Source organism: Petaurus breviceps, unplaced genomic scaffold (genome assembly GCF_028583685.1).
Source record: "Petaurus breviceps papuanus isolate PSGF00001 unplaced genomic scaffold, PetGlider_PUasm1.0 187, whole genome shotgun sequence".
Lineage (NCBI taxonomy): Eukaryota > Metazoa > Chordata > Mammalia > Diprotodontia > Petauridae > Petaurus > Petaurus breviceps.
The window spans coordinates 3,309,197-3,315,915 of record NW_027185799.1 but is presented as its reverse complement, the minus strand read 5'-3'; positions in this window follow the sequence as shown (position 1 = coordinate 3,315,915).

Genomic DNA, 6,719 nt, shown 5'->3' with positions numbered 1-6,719 from the left:
GTTTACTTAGAAGGAAAAGTTGCTTTTAATGCATGGCTTTGACAAAGAAAAATAGTAGTTTGCATTAATGAAAAGCTCCTTAAATTCATCCATTGCCCACAATTAAACTTTGATGAAGTGTCAGATTTGACCTCATTTTACTTTAATTGTATAGCAGCATTTCCTAATCACAGTTGAAGACAGAAGTTGAAATATCCCAAAATAAAGATTATTCTAGTCATGTCTGCAAACTGTTCCAAGGCAACAAAGTGAAAGGAATCTTGCAGAAAAGCTCACTTTTTGTGAGATTTCAGAACAGCTTTGCTGAGCAAAGAAGTTCAGATATGATGAGCCGTGAGTCTTGTTGGAAGTCTTCCCATAACAGATTGATAGAATGTTGAGAAAGAGCTTTTCTGTATGAACAATGGGCTAAATTCTGCTGTGTGACTCATACACTAATCTAGAACAGCACTGACTCTCAGACAAGCAATGATTTCTGCATACCTCTCCATTTAGTTTAACTGATGTCATGCTTGAGTTACTGGGAAGAAGAATTCAGCCTATATGCTTACTTCAAAACCAATCAAAATAAGTTACTTAGAATCACACCTGCATTCAAAATGGTGACTTTGTGGAATGTTACTCAGAAAATCCATGTACCAGTCAAAATACTGAGGTAGAACCACAGAATCTCATATTTGGAAGGGAGCAGAAAAGTTATCTATTCTTTCAGTGCATAAAAATTGTATTTAAATCTCTAAGTGCTGGGGATGCAAAGAAAGGTTAAAGACACTTCCTGCATTCAAGGAGCTGATGATAATTCCCTCCCAGATTTTCTCCCCTGCATTAGCCACTCCCCATCTTGACCCTTGGTGAACCAATTAAACTCCACACTGTCCTCCTTCTCTTAGTCCCTAGCCCCTTGTCATTTTGCCAATTACATTCTGCCAAGTCTCAGCCTTAGATCATTCACACCATTTACCACCTTCACTCCTACACATGGGCCGTTGAACAAAGGTGAAGAAAATCATGCAATCATTCTGACTGGGTCCACTACAAATTTATATTATACAATCTCAACTGGACTTTCACTCCTGCTAGCCAATTCTACTATATCTCCCTTATCAACTCACTCTTCTACTCCCCACAGTGGCTCTTTCAAACTTTTTTCTCCTTCTTCACACCTCCCATAACTCCCTTTACTGCTAGCCTTTCAGCTGAGATCCTTACCTCATACATTACAGAAAAAATTGAAGCCATTCACAATGAGCTCCCTTTTCTCTCCTCTTCCTTCTCCTATCACTCAGATTCTTTCTCCTTATCTTCTGTTTCATTACTGTCTCAACTGATGACATAGCCTAACTCCTTACTAAAGCTAACTTTTTCTACTTTTTCTAATCTATTCAAGCAATACCATTCTTTTCTCCAAAAGATCACTACCTCTGCCCTGCTCATTGTTTCACTTATTTTCCATTTCTCCCTATTTACTGGGTCATTTCCTACTGCTTACAAACATGCCCTTGTCTTCCTCATCCAGAAAATGAAGCAAAACAAAAAACAACCATCATTTGATTCTTCCATCACTGTTAGCAGGCAATCAACTCAGAGGTATAAGTTATGCTGCACATTAAATATTGAATAAATAGGTGAATAGGCTGAAGGAGGCCATTACAAGCACATAGGGAAAATATGAAAAGAAGTTATTCACCAAAGGTGAAATTACATTTGGTGTTTAGTGTCATCAAATTTGTTTGCATTACATGAAGTGGGGGTAGTAGAAGATAAGACTTTGGTACTTATGAACCAGATCTGAAGTTCAAGGTTTTGTATGTACCCAATGTTCGCTTGGAGGTTTCTCAGTATTTAACTACCTTTGGCTCCTTTTCTAACTTATGGTTTCTCCAAGGAACATGCCTTGTATATATGTATCCACAACAGAAAGGGAAAGAATTCCAGCTCCCTTGCATGCATTATTCAAAGAAAACATCAAGTATAGGACAGGCTTTGTTTAATATGACAAAACTTCATAGATGATTTGCATCCAAGTTTGGAATTCATTTCCTTCCCTCTTTATTGAGTTCTAACTCTCTACCTCCCCAGAGACCTGAATATCCTTGATAATTAAAGCATTACACTGTGGTCACTGCCAATCTACCAATGAGAAAAATAAGTAGGATTTGTTAGAGAATGTAGAAACCCTTACCTTAAGGGGACACTACCCCCCTCTTCCCCAGGAACATATATGATCCTAGACTTAAAGTACTATTGTAGATTACACTTCTTCTCAAACAAAGAAACAAACAAAAAGGTTGGTAGATTTAATTTCTTTCCTCCATTCAATTTACATAATTTACGGTAACAGGGAAGGTATGGGTTCTATTTTTATTCCTTGGTTTTAATTCCTTCTTAATCCAGGAACTGTTATTCTTCCACAGGTTTTCTCCTGCTCCTGCCTCACATTAGGGCAGTTTCTATCTTGACTTTGACTTTGCAGTTCTATTTCATTCGATCATTGACTCCACATACTGTTAATCCTAAATTGTTGTCTTCAGGAAGAAAAAAAAAAACAGAGAATAAAAGCATAGATTTTGAACTCCATTGAAGTCATCTAGCCCAATAGTCTCATTTTATAGACTTAGGAAACTGAATCTTAGAAAATTGAATTTTTTTATTCAAAGTAAAAAAGGAAGCAAATTTCAGAACTGGGATTTGAATCCATGTTTCCTGCCTCCAGATTCAGTATTCTTTCTGCTATGGTATACATGGGTCATGTGGGGATTCAGGCTTCCTTTCAGGAAACCAAGTCTATGTGAATATGACTCAGGACAGTATATGATCCTTTCCCACAAAAATGGGATAGTACAAATATTCTACCCAATTGTAATACCATAAGTTTATGAAAGTATACCTTTTAAAAATACAAGACAGAGATTAAAAGAATAACAGCACATGTTTCCTTTCCAAAGAGTTCTATGGAATAGAAAGCATTAGCTTTCTCTCTAAGGAATTAGGGCATCGATTTTTTAAAGATATAAAACTATCTTTATATTTCCTTTGCAATGGAAGGAGAGAGCATGTATACATGATTTTTAAACCAGCCTAGGTCACATATATATCATTTCTGCCATGTAGACATTCCCTAAGATTGATGCCGGGTGAATGTTTTGATTCAAAGAGTGAGAAGGCTAGTTGCAATTCCAGGTACAGGTTTAATATCGAAGGAACTGAGACTAACAATCATCACACTATAACATTTGGTGACACTTGGGCTTTGGCTAGAAGTCTTCCCTCCCACACTCCCTTAGAAAGTGGGAGGGAGAGAGACAGTATCAGGGTTTGTGTTGTCTGCTATTCTTTCTCATCTAGAGCAATAACAGGGTCTTTGCAACCTCCCACTACTGCGTGGGAAAATCTTCTTATGTTGAATAGGTGGAGGAGGATAGTCTGTCACCTTCTGTTGCTGCTATATGCATCCCCTATGCCTGGCCAACTGAGATGTTAATCAAAACTGGGACAACCTGGATTATTTAAGCTTAGTAACTAAGAAATGTTCTGGTATCCAGATCATACAAAACTGATCTTATAGCTCTTAAGCAAGATCAAGAAGATATCAGGCACATGCACACAGAAGTAGAATTTCAAAAGAATTAGGTAAAATTTCCTGTAACTTTAGGACTATTACTGATGGACCAGCCTTCTAATGGTTGACAACTAAATTACCCTTGATTCTTCACTCTTACTCCACTTCATATAACGGATCAGTTGCCAGAACTCTTTCCCACTTCCACAACTCCTTTCACATCAATTTCCCTCTCTCTGTTGACATGGCCACCTCTTAGTATACATAGACTCCTGTCACATTTTTTCTAGGCCATTGCAATCACTTTCTCCTAAGTGGTTTACTTATCTGTCATATCTTCCCACTACAATCCATTCTCAACAGAGTTGCTAATGTAATTTTCCTAAATCAAAGGCCTTTCCTACTTAATAAACTTCAATAGCTCCCTATCGACATAAAGATCAAACATGAGTTCCCCTATCTGGCTTTTAAAGTCCTTCATAGCTTAACCCCAATCTATATTTCAATCCTTTTCACTTCAGTCTTTTAAGATTACTTATTTCCTTAAAAATTCAACTCAACACTCACCTTCCTTTTGAAGTGTTTACCTAGTTCCCCTAGCTCTTACCATTCTCCTTTCCACAATTATCTTGCATGTACTTAAATATGTACATATTGTATGTCTAATGAAATTTAAACACTTTGGGGTCATGGATTATTTTATTTAATCTTTCTTATTCAGGAGCTTAGAACAATCCTATCATAGAACATAAAAGGATAGAAGATAGATCTGATTTCATTGATATTCTTGAATAAGGAAACTTCATCACCTTTTCTGAATCTTAAATTCTTAGACTAATGTTGGATGACCCTGCCAATGTGATGCAAAAATACATCTTGAATCCAGTTCTTCCTGACATTGTGACCAGTGCAATGACCAGTACACTATGCTGCCATTAACATAGTATGCCCTTAATAAATAGTTGGTAATTGATTGATTTATGAATGATATAGGTTCTCCCTATTGTAATGATGTTTGGTAGTAAAATCTCTAAAACCTATAAGAAAGGTTACATCCTGTTTTCAGGGAGTTAGACAAGGACACTGGAAAAGGCCAGTGTCTGGTCCCTTAGGCTAGTAACTAATCCATTTTAACTCCATAGTAACTAATACATTTTAAAAGAATGGATGGTGTCACCTGTACACCAGGAGGAGCCCAGACCTAGGGCTTTCTGTTGTGTTCACCAAGTATGAGTTCACTAAGTGTTGTGATTTCATAATGTTTATGTTAAGTTAAGTTTAGCTTATTTATCTAAGCTAATTGTATCTTTACAGATGGCCAACAATTTAGTCTCCCTTCTTGAAGCATTTATGTATCAGTTTATATATCTTAGAGTAAAATGGATATTAGAAATGTCACTGAAGATAATCAATCTGAAAAAATAAGCCTTTTCACCTTATTACTCTGGTACAAATAATTCAAAAGCTAACCATCCAGGTCTGAGATTCTGACATAGTTAAAAGAAATTTTCAGCTAGCTAAATGAAGGCCTTTATTTCTTATGTTTAACTTAGTATTACATTTGGCCTGAGCTCATTTTTATTTTGCATAACCTTTTTTTCAGTTTTAAGTAAAACAAATATAAACTGCTATTCCATCGCATTATTAATTTGTTGTCAAATATAAGAATGTCTGTTCTGGAAAGGATCTGCTATTCTGTTGCTATGGCTCTGAACAGGTTTTACAGTAGTTATTTTCTAAAATATTCCTATTTTTTAAAAATCTACATCTATGTATTAATTTCTATAATAATATATGCATGAGTAGAAATTACTGATATAAAAATTATTCTTTTTACTAATATTATGATTGCTCTTTTGTCCCATCCTTCTAAGTTCCTTTATGCTGTTTAAAATAATGCCTTCTCTGAAGAATAGGTTGAAACAGGGTGACTAGTAGCTTAATAGCAAATAATGAGTCATTCAATAAGCATTTTAGAACTTAAAGGGACTTTGGTAACCATCTGGCCCAACCCACTAAAAGAAGAATCCCTCCTACAACACACTCTTTGCTTGAAGATAGTCCAGGAGAGGAAATAATTCCCTCTTGGACCAACCTATTCCACTTTGGGGTAATTCTACCAGGTCCAAAGGTATGGTTGATTATCAGCCAGTATAAAAAAAAAACAGATATGATCATTGACATTTCATATATATATATATAGTATCTATTTTATATGAGAAGTAGTGTAGCTTAGTGGATAAGCAGATAGCCTTGGAGACATGGAGACCTAGGTTTATATCCACCTCTGCTATATACTTACCGTGTGACCCTGAGAAAATCACTTACTATCTTACTCTGTAATTTTTAAAGACTAGAGATTGCAGAGAAAATGCTAACCTAAATTGGTTTAAGAAGTTCCTCACTGGGAGCTCCATATATAAATGAAATAAGATGATCTATCACTCTCCATTATCTATTTTGTGCAAAATACTATGGGAATTACAATATCAAGATTAATTCTATTTATTAGGGTTAATCCCGTACCCCAAGAAGCTTATGTTCTAACTAGGGAGAGTTATAGGTAAAGGGATATAGATAAACTAAGCCAGGTTTAGTCACTTAATTAAATAGGTCTTAAAAAGTAGAGTCAAGCTAGAGTAAGTTAAACCTATGTATAGCAACTTCTTCCCTGTATTTAAGGGGTAGCAATCATGCAGTATGGAGGTATCAAACACAGAGATTGTGCACATAAGATAGCCTGAAATACTCCTGAGAGAAAATCAAATTTATATGTAATTGGTAAATATTTAACAAAATAATAAAATGAAATATAACATTAGAATGAGGAGAACTGAATTCTAGTCATATCTCTATAAGTGAGGAACTGTATAATGTCACTCAAATCATTTCAACTCTTGGGTTGCTCTATATGTCAAGTGATGTATTTTACTAAGATGACTTCTGGGGTCCCTTCCAAACCTAGTATCCTATGTCATTAAAAAAAAAAAACTTGTTTCCTGGTAACAGGTATAAGATACAGGAGAGCATCTTCGTATTTTGTGCTATTTGGAAAAATAGAAGCATTGGTGTGCAAAGCTGAGGAAGAGGAAGCAGTCAGACAAAAAGTATTAGCAAAACACTTAATAAGCATCAGCTTTTAATATTTGCTAATTATTGA